At 40.9% G+C, this 20,389-nt stretch overlaps 1 protein-coding gene across 1 annotated transcript in view; it reads left to right on the top strand.

Annotated features, from left to right (window-relative positions):
- LOC138666390 (uncharacterized) overlaps positions 1-20,389 on the top strand; it is a 129,326-nt gene that overhangs the window by 103,826 nt on the left and 5,111 nt on the right. The window lies entirely within an intron of this gene.

Genomic DNA, 20,389 nt, shown 5'->3' with positions numbered 1-20,389 from the left:
ATTTGTGGCCCACTGGAGGTAATTTTGCAGGGCTCTGGCAGTGCTCCTCCTGTTCCTCCTTGCACAAAGGCTGAGGTAGCGGTCCTGCTGCTGGGTTGTTGCCCTCCTACGGCTCCCCATGTCTCCTGGTGTACTGGTCTGTCTCCTTGTAGCGCCTCCAGCCTCAGGACAATACGCTGACAAACACAGCAAACCTTCTTGCCACAGCTCGCATTGATGTGCCATCATGGATGAGCTGCACTACCTGAGCCATTTGTGTGGGTTGTAGAGTCCGTCTCATGCTGCCACAAGTGTGAAAGCACAACCAAAATGCAAAAGTGACCAAAACATCAGCCAGAAAGCATTGGTACTGAGATGTGGTCTGTAGTCCCCACCTGCAGAACCACTACTGTATCTTTATAATTAATTGCCAATAATTTCCATCTGTTGTCTATTCCATTTGCAAAACAACATGTGAAATTGATTGTCAAACAGTGTTTCTTACTAAGTGGACAGTTTGATTTCACAGAAGTTTGATTTACTTGGAGTTATATTCGGCTGTTTAAGTGTTCCCTTTATTTTTTTGAGCAGTATATACAGTTAGGGCCAGAAATATTTGGACAGTGACACAATTTTCGCGAGTTGGGCTCTGCATGCCACCACATTGGATTTGAAATGAAACCTCTACAACAGAATTCAAGTGCAGATTGTAACGTTTAATTTGAAGGGTTGAACAAAAATATCTGATAGAAAATGTAGGAATTGTACACATTTCTTTACAAACACTCCACATTTTAGGAGGTCAAAAGTAATTGGACAAATAAACATAACCCAAACAAAATATTTTTATTTTCAATATTTTGTTGCAAATCCTTTGGAGGCAATCACTGCCTTAAGTCTGGAACCCATGGACATCACCAAACGCTGGGTTTCCTCCTTCTTAATGCTTTGCCAGGCCTTTACAGCCGCAGCCTTCAGGTCTTGCTTGTTTGTGGGTCTTTCCGTCTTAAGTCTGGATTTGAGCAAGTGAAATGCATGCTCAATTGGGTTTAGATCTGGAGATTGACTTGGCCATTGCAGAATGTTCCACTTTTTGGCACTCATGAACTCCTGGGTAGCTTTGGATGTATGCTTGGGGTCATTGTCCATCTGTACTATGAAGCGCCGTCCAATCAACTTTGCAGCATTTGGCTGAATCTGGGCTGAAAGTATATCCCGGTACACTTCAGAATTCATCCGGCTACTCTTGTCTGCTCTTATGTCATCAATAAACACAAGTGACCCAGTGCCATTGAAAGCCATGCATGCCCATGCCATCACGTTGCCTCCACCATGTTTTACAGAGGATGTGGTGTGCCTTGGATCATGTGCCGTTCCCTTTCTTCTCCAAACTTTTTTCTTCCCATCATTCTGGTACAGGTTGATCTTTGTCTCATCTGTCCATAGAATACTTTTCCAGAACTGAGCTGGCTTCTTGAGGTGTTTTTCTGCAAATTTAACTCTGGCCAGTCTATTTTTGGTATTGATGAATGGTTTGCATCTAGATGTGAACCCTTTGTATTTACTGTCATGAAGTCTTCTCTTTACTGTTGACTTAGAGACAGATACACCTACTTCACTGAGAGTGTTCTGGACTTCAGTTGATGTTGTGAACGGGTTCTTCTTCACCAAATTAAGTATGCGGCGATCATCCACCACTGTTGTCATCCGTGGACGCCCAGGCCTTTTTGAGTTCCCAAGCTCACCAGTCAATTCCTTTTTTCTCAGAATGTACCCAACTGTTGATTTTGCTACTCCAAGCATGTCTGCTATCTCTCTGATGGATTTTTTCTTTTTTTTCAGCCTCAGGATGTTCTGCTTCACCTCAATTGAGAGTTCCTTTGACTGCATGTTGTCTGCTCACAGCAACAGCTTCCAAATGCAAAACCACACACCTGGAATCCACCCCTGACCTTTTAACTACTTCATTGATTACAGGTTAATGAGGGAGACGCCTTCAGAGTTAATTGCAGCCCTTAGAGTCCATTGTCCAATTACTTTTGGTCCCTTGAAAAAGAGGACGCTATGCATTACAGAGCTATGATTCCTAAACCCTTTCTCCGATTTGGATGTGGAAACTATCATATTGAAGCTGGGAGTGTGCACTTTCAGCCCATATTATATATATAATTGTATTTCTGAACATGTTTTTGTAAACAGCTAAAATAACAAAACTTGTGTCACTGTCCAAATATTTCTGGCCCTAACTGTATATATATATATATATATATATATATATATATATATATACATATATATATGTATATATATATATATATATATATATATATATATATATATATATATTGGACCATATAAGTATTGAACACTTCACCAATTATTTTAAGGAAATACAAAAAATATTGATCACATGAAAAAAAAGACGAGCAAAATGCCCTGGAAAGTCCTGACAACGGCTGAAATCTGTCAGTAATTAGAAGGTAATTTTGCCACTTAGTAACAAGTAATATCAGCAACTTCAACTGATGGCCTATAAAAAGGTGTCTCATTACACAAGAAACATCTGTTGATGGGTAAAACAAATGAGCTGTCTCAAGACCTTCACAACATTATTGTTGAAAATTAGCATACTGACAACTTTGGTTACAGAACAATTTTTAAAACTACTGAAGGGTCCAGTGAGCACTGTTGAACATAATTCAGAAGTGGAAAGAACATCATTTCACCATAAACTAGCCACGACCAGGTGCTCCCGGCAAGATTTCATACAGATGCGTGAAAAGAATTATCAGAAGAGTTGTCCAAGAGCCAAGGACACCTTTGGAGAGCCTTAGAAAGACCTAGACCAGCAGGTACAATTGTTTCAAAGAAAACAATAAGTAATGCACTCGACCTCCATTACCTGTATGCACGCTCACTACACAACCTCCATAGCTTGTATGTACACTCACCACACAACTTCCATGACCTCACCATGCCAGACTCCATTGCTGAACAAAAAACACATTCCAGCGCATTTACAGTTTGTTCAACAACATTTAGACAAGTATGTGAAAAGCTTGGAGAATAAAGTCAGGTCAGATGAGACCAAAAATGAACTGTTTGGATGCCATAATACACAACATTTTTGGAGATCAAAAGGCACTACATATTAACCCAAAAACATCATAGTCTCAGTGAAGTGTGGAGGTGGGCGTGGGTTGGTTTTCAGTATATGGCACTGGTAAACATCACATAATTGAAGGAAGGATGAATGGACAAATGTACTGAGACATTCTTGATAAAAATCTGCTGCCATCTACCAGGATGATGAAGATAAAATAACGGTGGACACTTCTGCAACACAATAATCCTAAACACATGGCCAAGGAAACTATAAATTGGTTTCAGAGAAAGAAAAAGCTGCTAGAATGGCCGGACCTGAATCCAAGAGAGAATGCATGGAATGAACTAAAGTTCAGAGTCCATAGAAGGAGCCACCAAAGCTTTAGGATGTGACAAGTGTTTGTGTGGAAGAATGGGTCAAAATCCCACCTGAGCAATGCCTGCGACTAGTTTCTCCATACCGGAAGTGTCTTGAAGCTTCATCACCAACAAACACATTTATACCAAGTATTAATTAATTTCAGTAATCGTGTTAAATACTTTTTGTTTTTTACATGAATCTAATGTTACTTTTATGAGGCTTCCTATTTGGAGTGGAGTAACTATCTCTAAATACCTAAAGCAGAATGCAAAAAACATTTATATACAGAGTTATGATAGCTGCCTCTCATTAAGCACAGTGATGGCAATCTATATTTAACAGTGGGGGATATCATGTTTTATAATCCTATTAAAATAGATCTCGAGCCTTTTAAGGCTTTATCATTATGAGCCTTATTTTGCTATTACGACATGCTCTACATTCACTGCAGACATTAAGGCTTATAGTAACTTATCGGCAAAAAAAACAGTGTCCAAAAAGAGAGCTTGTAGATTTTTGCAGAGACGTTATAACAAAAAATGGTGGTCAGTTATATTAGATTTTAGTCTGTTCACCATTTTTCGAAGAGTCCGATAACAAAAAACAGGCCCCCAATCTCCTCTGTCATAGGACATATGGACAGGATTAATTGGATTTTTGTACAATTTTGCCTCAAACTGACACCAAATATATTGTGCTTTTTAGGCACTCTTTAAGAGTTTTTGTAAAGTGTCAAGAAAAAGGACAAGAAAGATATCTTGATTCTCCAAATTTATCAAATGCAAGTGAAAATTTAGTTTTGTCGTGAAAAAGAATGGCAAGATTATCAGTGCCATGAACATTATTAGGAAAATAAGATTTTGATGAATCGGAAAACAATTTTTGATTTGTCCCTAGAGACATTTTTTAAGGGGAATCTTAAACTTTCGGAACATTACTTCTGCTAGTCAGTAACACACGGCCAGCATGAAAATTAAACCTTGTGATAATGATCTTAGACTGGATTTAGATCTTACAATAAACGAAACCAAAGAAAAAGAAATGTTACAATCGAGTGAGTGAGTCACTGATGGCAAAATGTCATCCGTTTATTAGATGATGATTGATGCAACTTTTGAAGTTTACATGGTGAGAAAACTGAAGAAATCGACTTGGTCAACTTTCCTTTCTGTTGAAAGAACATTTGTCTGGTGAACTTCCATACTGACATTGCAGTCATTCACGTTTTAGTTGAGATTGGCATATTAGATTACAGGGCTCTAGACAGTCAATGTATTGCTAGAAGTGATGGTCCTAAAGTAGGAAAAAAGGTCTTTCACACAAAACATACAAAATATGAGCTTTGAAACCAAAATCTAGTCAGCTACTGAGGAATTTTGGAGTAAATCAAGTCAGACATGTCACTGGAAGCAAGGACCACCAAGCTACGACTTGTGGACACATCATACGGAGAGAGCGATCACTGCAGAAGGACATCAGGGCCGGAAGAAGAGGAAGACCAGCAGACTAATAGTTGATATCATCAAGATAACAGCTGAGAAGACCCTGATGGTCCTTATCTAGACTTCCACAAGATCGATCTTCCTACGCAGCATTCATCCATCAATTCGCCATGGCTCGAGATCGAGCTGAAGGCCATTAAATAATAATAATCAACTGAGGAACATGAGACATAACCTCTAAACATAGCCAACTTCTTCAGATGATGTTGGTGGGTTGTGGTTTGGTTAAAATAATAGTTACTTCTGTAGATTTCACGTGAGGAACATTTATTTTGGATAAAATTGTTCTCCGATTCCACCACATTTAGTTTAATGTGTATAAGCACCGAACTCTGAGCATTTGAGCAGTAGGTGGCTGCTTTTCTGAAGGTGCCCAAACATTTTTAATAGCTGTCGGGTTTTGATTACAGCCATTCCTCCCAACTCACTGCACATTCAGTTTGGTCAAACATGTTTCTGTTCTGAAGAGGAGAGTATTGAAATTCTACTTATCTGATCCTTATGTCCACAAAATCGTCTGTTGGGGAAAAGTTGGTCAGTTCCACTAAAATCAGGTGGTCCAGCAGATGACTATTTGGCAAAGACATAAAATACTATAGACATGATGCCATGAATCAGATCAGTGGTGATGCCAGTTGTTGAACCACCACTGACCAAACAACCTATACTAATAATAGGGTATTAGTATCAATGTCTTGAGAAACTGTTAAAGAAGCCTTCTCCCGCCTCCTCCTCCTCATCTGTTATGAACTGGTGGTTTAGGAGCAACATGGGACGAGCTCTGAAGGAGGTGGTACCTGTACTGACCGCAGTTCCTAAGCTCAACACAACACTAGAAATAGCCGTGGGATGTTCCTGTCACTCCCTAGACACCTCGTCACAGCCTAAGAACTAACTACCCCTAAAGATAGAAACAGGAAAGCTATCTTGCCTCAGAGAAAATCCCCAAAGGATAGATAGCCCCCCACAAGTAATGACTGTGAGTGGAGAGGGAAAAGACATACGTAGAATGAAACCAGGATGTAGCAAAGGAGGCCAGTCTAGCTAGATAGATAGGACAGGACGGAATACTGTGCGGTCAGTATAAAAAACTAGAAAAATCCACACAGAGTTTACAAAAATCTCCACACCTGACTAAAGGTGTGGAGGGTAAATCTGCTTCCCAGAGCTTCCAGCTTAACTGAATAAATCCATACTGACAAGCTGGACAAAACATAGAATGTACAGAACAATTAAGTCCACAACATGTGGACAGAAAAGAGCAAAGCAAGGACTTATCTTTGCTGAACTGGTCAGGATATCAGGGAAATCCAAGCAGAGATGTGAATCCAACCAGGAACCATTGATAAGTGGCAATGGCTGAAGGGAAGAGCCAGGCATAAAAGCCGAGCAGAAAGACAATCAGTAGAATCAGCTGCAGACTGCTAAATCCAAGGAGCAGCCATACCACTTAAAACCACCGGAGGGAGCCCAAGAGCAGAACTCACAAAAGTGCCACTTACAACCACTGGAGGGAGCCCAAGAGAGGAATTCACAACACTCATCCCATCAAACTTTTAATCTTCTTAATATATTGCAGTCATCATATTATACGGCACTGTGTACTTACAATTGCTCATTTTGCCTTTCTACCCAGTTAATTCTTCTCTTTTCTATGCTCTATGTATAAACAGGCAGACTTTTTTTTCCCTGCATGAGTTATCTCCCTCTTCATCTCCAGACCCAGCTGCTCCCTCATCCCCCCTGCCATGGGCTTTGGCAGTAATGACTCATTTAGGGAAAAGAGACTTCCTGTTTCTACATACAACTTAGAAGGATTTAGTTTGTGATGTCATAGACCTAATGGAAAAGAGAAGAATTTACTTGGAAGAAAGGCAAAATGAGCCATTGTAAGTACACAGTTCCAAAAAGCACCTAAACAAAAAATGCCCTCTCGGCCAACAGAGGGCGTATCGCTAAGCCAAAAACATGTAAACCTATAAAGACACACTAAGTTATGGAGCAGGCGGATGTCAATAGATCCAATGACCATCAAAAATATTGGTTAGATCAAAAATCCACAACAGAGCGATAGAGGTATCAATGACAGTGAGACAATTTTTATTAAAGTATCAAATACACAAAATTGTAATAAATATACATGGACAAAAAGCAATGAATGGGGGAGAAACAACAAAAAGAAACCAGCATGGAAGGTGTTAAACAATGCTGGTGAAGAGCACAAAAAAGTCCAGGCATCCTAAGGCTACGTTCACATTTGCGTTGTGCGGTGCTGCCTCGGCGACACAACACACAACGCAAACCAAAACGCATGCAAAACGCATTGTGCGTCCTTTTTTGGCATGATTGTGGACGCAAAAAAATGCAACTTGCTGCGTCCTCTGCGCTCTGACGCGTGTGCCAAAAAAGACGCATGCATCACAAAACGCAATGCAACGCATGTCCATGCGCCCCCATGTTAAATATAGGGGCGCATGACACATGCGTCGCCGCGGCTGCGCCCGACGCAGCCCGGCAGAACGCAAATGTGAATGTAGCCTAACTACACCAACACACCGGTATATGCTCAATGGTCTTTGTGGAAAGAATCCACAGATAGGCAACCCTGAGGGGAGAAATTATTGCTGATGTATACAGAAAGACCAAGGGCATAGAAATGTAAACGTCACGCGCAACCCAGGATCCTAAAAAATGCATGTACATGCCGCTGATGATGCTACATAATTACCTCGGGACATGCTGTTAATATGACGCCGGCGTGGTGGGAGCAGGAAAAGGCCTCGACGCGCGTTTCGCTGTCGTGGCTTCGTCAGGAGGCGTGGCTTAATAAGGCAAAGGCTGGGGTATATATGGGAGCCAGGGGGGACTCGCGGACCAATCAGCGCACATCCATCATGATGTAAATGTCTGCGGCCGGCGAGAGCGGCCACTAATTCTGCCGGTGATAAAACCTACAAGATAGTGCATCATATTACATGCAACATGGAAGCAATAGTGTACTATGCCCAATGCCCGTGTAATCGTATTTACATTGGTATGACAACCAGGGTTTTCAAAATCTGTGTCCAAGAGCATATTAGGGACATCAAGAATTCAGCTACCTGTTCTGAGCCCCTTCTGTTGAAATCTATTCCGAAGCATTTTTTTGAGGTCCACCACAGTAATCTCAAGGGTCTGAGATTTTGTGGGATCGACCATGTATATATGGGGATCCGAGGTGGAAATATCAAACAAAAACTCCTTCAGAAAGAGACACGTTGGATGGTCGAAGAGTGTGCAAAGCAGTCATCAAAGCAAAAGGTGGCTACTTTGAAGAACCTGGAATATAAAACATAATTTCAGTTGTTTCACACTTTTTTGTTAAGTATATAATTCCACATGTGTTAATTCATAGTTTTGATGCCTTCAGTGTGAATGTACAATTTTCATAGTCATGAAAATACAGAAAAATCTTTAAATGAGAAGGTGTGTCCATACTTTTTGTCTGTACTGTATGTCTACTATCCTGGTATATATATCCACCAGCCTGTTATGTATGTTCCCCATCCTGGTAGATATATTCCCCATCCTGGTATATATATTCCCCATCCTGGTATATATATGTTCCCCATCCTGGTATATATAATCCCCATTTTGATATATATATCCACTATCCTGGTATGTATGTTCCCCATCCTGGAATATATGCCCTACATCCTGGTATACAGTATATAGCCCCAATCCTGGTATATATATCCACTATCCTGGTATATATATCCCCCATTCTGGTATATATGTCTCATCTCTTCAACCTATCACTAACAACTGGTGTTTTCCCCTCAAGCTTTAAACATGCCTCCATCACACCTATCCTCAAAAAGCCCTCTCTTGACCCATCCTCTGTATCTAGCTATCGCCCTATATCACTTCTCCCTTATGCCTCCAAGCTACTGGCACAACACGTCTACCTTGAACTGTCCTCCCACCTCTCTTCTTGCTCCCACTTTGACCGCTTACAATCTGGCTTCCGGTCACACCACTCCACTGAAACTGCCCTAACTAAGGTCACCAATGACCTCTTATCCGCCAAGAGCAAGCGACACTACTCTATCCTCCTCCTCCTCGACCTGTCAGCTGCCTTTGACACAGTGGACCATTCCCTATTATTACAGACCCTCTCTTCCCTTGGCATCACAGACTTGGCCCTATCCTGGATCTCATCATACCTAACAGACCGGACATTCAGCGTCTCCCACTCACACACCACCTCCTCACCTCGCCCCCTGTCGGAGTCCCACAATGTTCAGTCCTTGGGCCCCTGCTCTTCTCCATTTACACCTTTGGCCTGGGACAGCTCATAGAATCTCATGGCTTTCAGTATCATCTCTATGCTGATGACACACAGATCTACATCTCTGGACCAGATATCACCTCCCTACTAACCAGAATCCCTCAATGTCTGTCCACTATTTCATCCTTCTTCTCCGCTAGATTTCTGAAACTTAACATGGACAAAATAGAATTCATCATCTTTCCCCTATCTCACGCGACCCCCCCCAACGAACCTCTCCATTACAGTAAATGGCTGCCCACTCTCCCTAGTCCCCACAATCTCGCTGCCTCGGGGTAATCCTTGACGCTGATCTCTCCTTCAAACCGCATATCCAAGCCCTTTCCACTTCCTGCCGACTTCAACTCAAAAATATTTCACGAATCCGCACATTCCTCAATCAAAAATCTGCAAAAACCCTAGTGCATGCCCTCATCATCTCTCGCCTTGACTACTGCAACCTCCTGCTCTATGGCCTCCCCTCTAACACTCTCGCACCCCTCCAATCTATTCTAAACTCTGCTGCCCGACTAATCCACCTGTCCCCCCGCTATTCCCCGGCCTCTCGCCTCTGTCAATCCCTTCACTGGCTCCCCATTACCCAGAGACTCCAGTACAAAACCCTAACCATGACATACAAAGCCATCCACAACCTGTCTCCTCGCTGACCTCGTCTCCCGTTACTTACCTACACGCAACCTCCGATCCTCACAAGATCTCCTTCTCTACTCCCCTCTTATCTCCTCTTCCCACAATCGTATACAAGATTTCTCTCGCGTATCACCCCTACTGTGGAACCCTCTACCACAACATATCAGACTCTCACCTACCATCGAAACCTTCAAAAAGAACCTGAAGACCCACCTCTTCCGACAAGCCTACAACCTGCAGTAACCACCGATCGACCAAACCGCTGCATGACCAGCTCTACCCTCGCCTACTGTATTCTCAGCCATCCCTTGTAGATTGTGAGCCTTCGCAGGCAGGGTCCTCACTCCTCCTGTACCAGTTATGACTTGTATTGTGCAAGATTATTGTACTTGTTTTTATTATGTATACCCCTCCTCACATGTAAAGTGCCATGGAATAAATGGCGCTATAACAATAAATAATAATATGTCCCTTTTCTGCAGCTGTTCTTTAATGCATAGAAACAAAAATGATGCTACTCACCTTCCCTCCGCTTCCCCAACGTGGGTTGCCCTCTACTGAAGCTGGCAGCTGACTTCAACGTTCGAGTGACAGGAGCTCATGCCGTGACTGCCATGCACCCCTAGTAAGGTGCATGCTGGCAGCGTGTATTGGAGAGTTGCTTTACAATACACTTCAACTGAATGTGTGTCCGAGGAGGCACATCCAGTTGAAGCTTGCACTGGCATCGTTGGGCCTCTCACCCGCACGGGTCCGGTCGGGGATGCAATCTCTGCGACCACAATCCTTACACCCCTGCTCATGATATAATTTTACAATAAAGCCTTCCCGACATGGTGTACGCTCCTGCCGGCCAATGTAACCAACAATGAGAAGAGAACTAGTGGAATGAAGTAGAAGTTTTCAGATTATCAATACTATTAGTGCATTAGCCGCCAGTCAAGAACTTCCCAGAAAGTGTTTGTGTCATCTGAGCTTTACAGTAGATTAAACCAGAACATGGGAAAACCCAATCTGACCCGACAATTAAACACATGGTAATTTAGGCAATCAGTAAGGAATCCTTATAGGAGAAATATTAGGCTCCACGTCCCTTATTTCCAGTTATTTTAGGTATTCCGATACGATAGTTAAACTTTTCACATCGAGTCTCGTCTACGCTACATTTAATTCAGGCAACATTTTTCATTATAAATGCATCTGTCCTGCTGAAAAACGATACCCTGCCCATGGGAAACGCGATTCTGAAATAAAAGTGGACTGAGAAATCCGTGAAATTTAGTAGTGACATGGAGATCGCTGTGCTATATTGGGAATGAATGCAGCCTGCCTATAAACACATCCCAGATGATACTATATGCAAAAAAATGGATTGACCATATGGCTATCCTCAGGTACTAGTCATATCTTGTATCGCACAGTGGTCAACAGAAGTAAAATGATAACATCGACACATTTACAGCTGAGAGCCCTTAATATTAAGGTCCAAATATAGAGAGTGATAACGCTGGCGCAGCAAAGCCTCGCGTATAAAAGTATCAGGGTGGCAGCATGGACTTATCCTTCACGGCTCTGCATCTAGAGGTAAGCTGCCCCGCTCCGGCCATGTCAGTGCTCGGCTCGGCTAAGCATCGGCTTCATTCCATAGTTTATTATCATGGATAAATCGGATATACATCAGTGACAATGAGGTTTGTTTTCTCGTGGATTCCTATAGATTCCATGGGAAAATATGTATTTCCTATCATAAGTCATATCTTGGTATTATGCTCCCAATCCTGGTATATATCCCCCATTCTGGTATATGTGCCCCATCCTGGCATATATATCCCCCATTCTGGTATATATATCCCCCATTCTGGTATATATATCCCCCATACTGGAATATGTAGGTCATTCTGGTATATATCCCCCATCCTGGTATATATCCCCCATTCTGGTATATATCCCCCATCCTGGTATATATCCCCCATTCTGGTATATATCCCCCATTCTGGTATATATCCCCCATTCTGGTATATGTACCCCATCCTGGTATATATATCCCCCATCCTGGTATATATCCCCCATTCTGGTATATATCCCCCATTCTGGTATATATCCCCCATCCTGGTATATATCCCCCATTCTGGTATATATCCCCCATTCTGGTATATATCCCCCATCCTGGTATATATCCCCTATTCTGGTATATATCCCCCATTCTGGTATATATCCCCCATCCTGGTATAGATCCCCTATTCTGGTATATATCCCCCATTCTGGTATATATCCCCCATTCTGGTATATATCCCCCATCCTGGTATATATCCCCCATTCTGGTATATATACCCCATTCTGGTATATATCCCCCATCCTGGTATATATCCCCCATTCTGGTATATATCCCCCATTCTGGTATATATCCCCCACTCTGGTATATGTACCCCATCCTGGTATATATATCCCCCATCCTGATATATATATTCCCCATCCTGGTATGCCTGTCCCCCATACAGGTATATGTACGCCATTCTGGTATATATATATCCCCCATCCTGGTATATATATCCCCCATCCTGGTATATATATCTCTCATCCTGGTATATATATATATATATATATATATATATATACTTCATCCTGGTATATATATCCCCCATCCTGGTATATATCCCCCATTCTGGTATGCATGTCCCCCATACTGGTATATGTACCCCATTCCGATATGTATATCTCTCATCCTGGTATATATATATATCTTATCGTAGTATATATCCCCCATTCTGGTATATGTCCCCCATCCTGGTATATATATCCCCCATCCTGGTATGCATGTCCCCCATACTGGTATATGTACCCCATTCTGGTATGCATGTCCCCCATACTGGTATGCATGTCCCCCATACTGGTACATGTACCCCATTCTGGTATATATATATCTCTCTCATCCTTGTATATACATAAATATATATATATATATATATATATATATATATATACCTCATCATGGTATATATATCCCCCATCCTGGTATATATCCCCAATCCTGGTATATATCCCCCATCCTGGTATATATCCCCCATCCTGGTCTATATATCCCCCATCCTGGTATATATCCCTCATCCTGATCTATATATCCCCCATCCTGGTCTATATATCCGCCATTCTGGTATATGTCCCCATCCTGGTCTATATATCCCTCATCCTGGGATATGTCCCCCACCCTGGAATATATCCCCCTTCCTGATATATATATCCCTCATCCTGGTATATGTCCCCCATCCTGGTATATATGTCCCCATACTGGTATATGTCCCCCATACTGGTATATATATCCCCCATACTGGTATGTATCCCCATATATATCCCTCATCCTGGTCTATATATCTGCCATTCTGGTGTGTATGTTCCCTATCCTGGGGAAACATAACGATCGAGTAATTTGCCAGAACACTAGAGAGAAAAGTAGATCCCAGACTTGAGTAAATTGCTGCCGATCATGGTCACGAGATTTTTCTTAATTCTTTGGATCACGGGGATTTGTGTTGGTTTGCCAGAATTTGGCACTCTTGGACTGAATCGTAGCAGTGCAGATCCCTCAAACAGTTATATTTAGAAGAGATTGAATTTAGGAGAAGGGGAGAGATACTGATTAATAAAAGTATTAATAATTAGAACAATTAGAAATGAATTATTCTAATAGCCAACCTTTTCTTTTTCCTTTTCTTGCAGATAATATCCTTGAAACAATTTTTCCATCGTAGAAGGATACTCAAAGGTACGATGGCCCGGCGGGCAGCGTTTACAGACTACAATAGGCTTCAAGTATCAAATGGGGACCTTTATTTTTAATATTAACACAAATAACCCCATTTATTAATAATGGAATATTTTAGGACAATGAAATTAGATTGGGTAGGCGATGAGAACTACGCCTAATTTGTTACGTAATGATGAGCAGATGAACTTTTGCCGAACATTGTCATCACCAACTTGGGATTCTTTTTCACCTTTGCCGTTGGTATATACGGGGCTAAAACTAAGTTTACAGATTGATCCCCCAACTTTTCTCTTTTATTTAGGGGGCAAAATATTTCAAACATGGAGACAAAATTAGGGTTAGGGTTAGAGTTAACTCTAACCCTAACCCTAGATGCAACGTTCCAATCAATGCAATTTCCACAAAAATTAGGCATTGTAGTGATCATTTCCATAACACTTCTAAAAGTAAATGGGAGCTTTAGTAAAAGTGTAGATCCGCTGTTTCTGTAAGTCCCGAGCTGTGTTACGCTTTTTCCATATCTCCCATTTAGCACAGCACGGTCCTTTCAACTCATTCCCGCCTCTGTTAAAGCGTCTTATAGATGTAGTTTGTAAAAACATATGGCAAAAATCGACCATGAACCTATGTAGTATTTTAATTAAAATATATATTATTCTTTCCGTACAGAAAATCATCAGCCATGGCTGACGGTGAGATGGCTGCTTTTGGGGAGGCAGCCCAATACCTCCGAAAGTCAGAGAAAGAAAGAATTGAGGCCCAAAATCGCCCGTTTGATGCAAAAACATCTTACTTTGTGGTTGACCCAAAGACGATGTACGTAAAAGGAGTCATCCAAAGCCGAGAAGGAGGAAAAGTGACCGTAAAAAAGGAAGACAACACCGTAAGTTCCACAGGAAGGAGATCCATAAGAATTACAAACTGATACTTGGAAGAATAATAAGACGTTTAATTTCACCATTTTTCTTTATTCTATGCAGACTGTAACAGTAAAGGAAGATGAAGTTTTCCCCATGAACCCCCCAAAGTACGACAAGATTGAAGACATGGCGATGATGACCCACTTGAACGAACCATCTGTCCTGTATAACCTCAAAGAGCGTTATGCAGCCTGGATGATCTACGTAAGCCTCATAAACTTTCATGTTTGATGAACCATCACCTCCTTTTATTCTGAAAAGATTGTCTACGTTTTTTTTCCTTACTTTTTTTGGTTTCTCTTTAGACCTATTCTGGGCTGTTTTGTGCCACAGTCAACCCCTACAAGTGGCTTCCTGTGTACAACCCCGAGGTAGTGGCTGCCTACAGAGGCAAAAAGCGTGTGGAGGCCCCACCACACATCTTCTCCATCTCTGATAACGCCTATCAATACATGTTGACCGGTAAGTAGCAGCTACAATCAATTAAGGGGAGACATTGGAAGGGTCTACTGTCCAAACAGCGTCTTCCCACCAGAAATGTCTAGATGGACAAATATAAAGGGCTTAATGTTTGACCTTAGATATCTTCGCTCAATTGAAAGGAACTTTATTCTTTAAAGACCTTTGTAATAGGAATATGACTTTATACTAAAGACATGAAAGATGCCACATTAACACTGCAATGCTATTTATATTTTGATATATACTCAAAGAGAACCATTAATAATATGCCATTGTTTTATGTACTGTAAAACCGCTGTTCTCCTGAATCTGGCAATGTTGGTTTTTTGTTCCCGTGTCTCTCCATTCCTGAAAAATAGACCTTCTACGTCTATAAATTTAGTCTTGTTAGCCAATGACGTGTGGTCCAGATGAATACGTCCACAGAACTGTTTAGGATTCCACCGCTTTGACTAAAAAGACTAGATTTACAGAAATGGGATCCATATCAGGGGAACAAAGAGTTGCTGGAACAAAAGAAACAACACCAGATTCAAGAAAACAATGGTAATTTGACCATGTTAAAAACTACGTATTTACGGCAAGTGATGGGCTTTCTTTAAGTCCTTTGAGGCAGCATGGTGACCATGAGTGGTTGTAAGGAGGACAGGAGCTCCACATACGGTTAAAGTAATGATGTCATTCACTATTTATACCTCAACAACCCTTCTTCAGGTTCTATTAGTTTGTTATATTATTATATTTATATTTTGTTATTATTATAGTGGGCAAATTAGTCCGTAGTGGGGTCCATAGTGGGCAGATTAGTTCAGCGTTTATAGGGCATCTGTAAGTAAATGTGTTAGAGAAAAAATAGAAAATGGCGTACAGATATATATTTTTTTAATCATTATATTTTTTTATTTTAAACAGATCGTGAAAATCAATCCGTCCTGATTACGTAAGTGTCAAACTCAAGGGATAAAAAATACAGAGTTGCATTAGTTAAAATGCTCCTAATAGGACACTAGTCCTATAATAATAAGTTGCCGAATTAAACAAGTGAATGATATCAGATGAATAAACATTTGCATTACAAATCAGTTTTACATAAAATGTTTTTTTTTTTTTTTTTTGGCATAAAAAAAACCTCTTCTTTAATGTTTTTTATACATAGTGGAGAATCTGGTGCCGGGAAGACTGTGAACACGAAACGTGTCATCCAGTACTTTGCAACAATTGCGGTAGTTGGCGACACAAAGAAAAAGGAGGATCAACCTGGAAAAATCCAGGTAATTTGACTTTCTGTAACATTATTACCTGTATCCGTTAGGTCTGTATTGTGTCTGACGAATATATAACTCATTTTTATACGTTATAGGGGACCCTTGAAGACCAGATTATCCAGGCTAATCCATTGCTCGAGGCTTTTGGTAACGCTAAAACGGTCAGAAATGACAACTCCTCACGTTTTGTAAGTTTCATTTTAATTAAAACACGACGCGCCCATTATCCATTTGTTTTTTTATGAAATAAAATGAACATTTCTTCTATGATAAAAACTTTAGGGTAAATTCATCAGAATCCACTTTGGTACCACAGGAAAATTGGCTTCAGCTGATATTGAAACATGTGAGTTAAGACAAGTTTCAAGAAAACCTTGATTGTCCTATTCAAAGTAGAAAGTTCTTTTTTAATTTCTTTATTCATTTATATATGTGTAAGATCTTCTGGAAAAATCCAGAGTAACATTCCAGCTGTCTGCAGAAAGGAGCTACCATATCTTCTACCAGATCATGTCCAACAAGAAACCAGAGTTGATTGGTAAGTTCCTGAAGTTGGTTAAATATATGTTTGAGTCGCTGATTATGTAGTGGCAAGTATTACAAATTACACACTTGTTATTTCAGATCAGTTACTGATCACAACCAACCCTTACGACTTCCCGTTTGTGAGCCAAGGTGAGATCACAGTGGCCAGCATCGATGACCAAGAGGAGTTGATGGCCACAGATGTAAGTTTGTTCCCATGTGTAGTTAAGCTAACTTCTTTTGCTTGTAATAAAGCAACATGTGTGATACTTTTAAGCTCCATCTAAAAGGTTTTGCAATTAACTTACAGAGCGCTATTGACATCCTGGGGTTCAACGCAGATGAAAAGGTCGGTATCTACAAAATGACCGGTGCGGTCATGCACTACGGCAACATGAAGTTCAAGCAGAAGCAAAGAGAGGAGCAAGCCGAGCCCGATGGCACAGAGGGTGAGTTCAAAGTTAATTTAAACACTTTTATTTCAACCTAAGCAATTCAATAACACCGGTAAAAAATATGGTTATCGTGTTACCTTTGTATCATCGATAAGAACATGGAATATGAAAAGCTCTTCATTTTATTTTTCAGTGGCTGACAAGGTTGGCTATCTTATGGGTCTGAATTCAGCTGATCTCCTAAAAGCTTTGTGCTACCCAAGAGTCAAAGTCGGAAATGAATTTGTGACCAAAGGTCAAACCGTCCAGCAAGTAAGTCCTGGCATTTTCAGATAATGATCTCCTTTGGAAAATGTTCGAAAAACTGACTTGGTTATCATTCTCATCTAGGTGAACAACTCAGTGGGTGCCCTGGCCAAGTCCGTCTTTGAGAAGATGTTCTTATGGATGGTCATCCGTATCAACCAGCAGCTGGACACCAAGCAGCCAAGACAGCACTTCATCGGTGTACTGGATATTGCTGGCTTTGAGATCTTTGATGTATGTATTCTAACTTCACGTGATAAACTGAACAAATGTAAAACTAATATAACAATTAATATGGAGAAATATTTTAGTTCAACAGCTTGGAACAACTTTGCATCAACTTCACCAATGAGAAGCTGCAGCAGTTCTTCAACCACCACATGTTTGTCCTGGAGCAAGAGGAGTACAAGAAGGAAGGAATCGACTGGGAGTTCATTGACTTCGGCATGGACTTGGCCGCCTGCATTGAGCTGATTGAGAAGGTATGCGATGCGTGGAAGTGAAATAAATGTACGGTAGATGTATCGTATTGATAACTGGTATATTAACATATTTACTGCACAATCCTACAAATTGCACAAGTAATATTTCACATACAAGTGATATAAATATTTAACTACTAATTACTTTTCACCTTTGACCAGCCAATGGGCATCTTCTCCATCCTTGAAGAGGAGTGCATGTTCCCCAAGGCCACAGATACATCATTTACAAACAAGCTGTATGATCAACATCTCGGCAAGTGCAACAACTTCCAGAAACCCAAACCTGGCAAAGGCAAAGCTGATGCTCACTTCTCCCTGGTCCACTATGCTGGAACTGTGGACTACAACATCTCTGGCTGGCTTGACAAGAACAAGGATCCACTGAATGAGACTGTCATTGGGCTCTACCAGAAGTCTTCAGTGAAGCTCCTGTCTTTCTTGTATTCTGCATACTCAGCTGCAGAAGCAGGTAAGTGAAGTGCTAAAAACTCTCTCCCCCTTTAGTAAGTCTGCTCATGGGAGTGCACAGCATTTGCCTAGGGGTTATTCGAACACTCTTATGCTGTGCTTTCGGTACAGTCAGTAGGGTGTTCATAGCATTTGGAAGTCCTTTAATTAATTTAAGAAAGAGTATTTGGTCTATAAATACAGAGAATCACTTTTCTAACAATTTATCAGTCCACTTTGATCAAAAACGTGATGATAGGATAGAACACCACTAAATAATATTGTTTGTGATTTAGAAAGCGGTGGCGGAGGCAAGAAAGGTGGTAAGAAGAAGGGTTCCTCTTTCCAAACTGTGTCTGCTCTTTTCAGAGTAAGTATAATTAAGAAAAAAAAAAAAAAAACAAGATTAAGAACTCATACATAATTGTTCATGTTTGATCCTATGTCTTATCCTAAATGTCCTCATGCCTATAACTGTATTCATCTAAAGGAAAATCTGAACAAGCTGATGACCAACTTAAGAAGCACCCACCCCCACTTTGTACGTTGTTTGATCCCCAATGAAACCAAGACTCCAGGTAAATTAAGGGACCAAATTTAAAATGAGTCAATCCAAATTTTAACCCTTTCACAACCTTTGACGTACATATACATCAAAGGTCATGTTCCTGCCTTTGATACTTGGCTCACACGCTGAGCCCACATCTTTCCCCGCACTTGATGACTGATCTAATCAGTCATCAAGTCAAGTGTCTCTAACAGCTGCAGGTGGAGCTGTGGGGGTTAGTCTTAAGATCTCCATATTGGTGTCATATTGGTTTTGATTAAAATGCACATCCTGCTTAACATAATGACTGACTAACTTGATTAATATAGGTGCTATGGATCATTACCTGGTCATGCACCAGCTCAGGTGTAATGGTGTGCTTGAAGGCATCAGGATTTGCAGAAAAGGATTTCCCAGCAGAATCCTCTACGCTGATTTCAAGCAGCGGTATGGGTTTAATCGATGACTTTAGAATTACATATATAATGCATTCTTAAACACTTTTATAATTCGATTAACCAATGTCTATTGCCGTTTAAACAGCTACAAGGTCCTGAATGCTGCTGCTATTCCAGAAGGTCAGTTCATTGACAGCAAGAAGGCTTCTGAGAAACTTCTTGGGTCCATCGATATTGATCATACTCAGTACAAATTTGGCCACACCAAGGTACTTTTATTCATTAATTCTGTTTCACTATCTAAAGAGTTCCATATGCTCATATACTATAACTCAGCTTGCATTGTTTGCAGGTCTTCTTCAAGGCAGGTTTGTTGGGTACCCTTGAGGAGATGCGAGATGAGAAGTTGGCACAGCTGATTACTCGTACTCAGGCTATCTGCAGAGGTTACCTCATGAGAGTTGAGTACAAGAAAATGACTGAGAGGAGGTATCGTTCAGCTTCAATTTAGAATAATATAATTTCTTCGTTTAATGGACTATGATTGTGATATAAATATGCTTAATTTCCAGAGAGTCTATCTACTGCATTCAGTACAACATCAGAGCTTTCATGAATGTCAAAACTTGGCCATGGATGAAACTTTATTTCAAGATCAAACCTCTTCTGAAGAGTGCCGAATCTGAGAAAGAGATGGCCAACATGAAAGAGGAGTTTGAGAAGACAAAGGAAGCTCTTTCTAAGTCAGAAGCAAAGAGAAAGGAGCTGGAGGAGAAAATGGTCTCCATTCTCCAGGAGAAAAATGACCTGCAGCTCCAAGTGGCATCTGTAAGTCATGACTCTTCTGCATCTGTTTTCCAATGAGTTTTGGAAGAGTTAAGTTTAATTTGGTTCCCTAAATCCATTTCACAGGAATCAGAGGGCCTGGCAGATGCAGAAGAGAGATGTGAAGGTCTCATCAAAGCCAAG

This window comes from Ranitomeya imitator, chromosome 2 (assembly GCF_032444005.1).
Source record: "Ranitomeya imitator isolate aRanImi1 chromosome 2, aRanImi1.pri, whole genome shotgun sequence".
NCBI classification, from domain to species: domain Eukaryota; kingdom Metazoa; phylum Chordata; class Amphibia; order Anura; family Dendrobatidae; genus Ranitomeya; species Ranitomeya imitator.
This window is presented reverse-complemented; position numbering and strand designations above follow the sequence as displayed.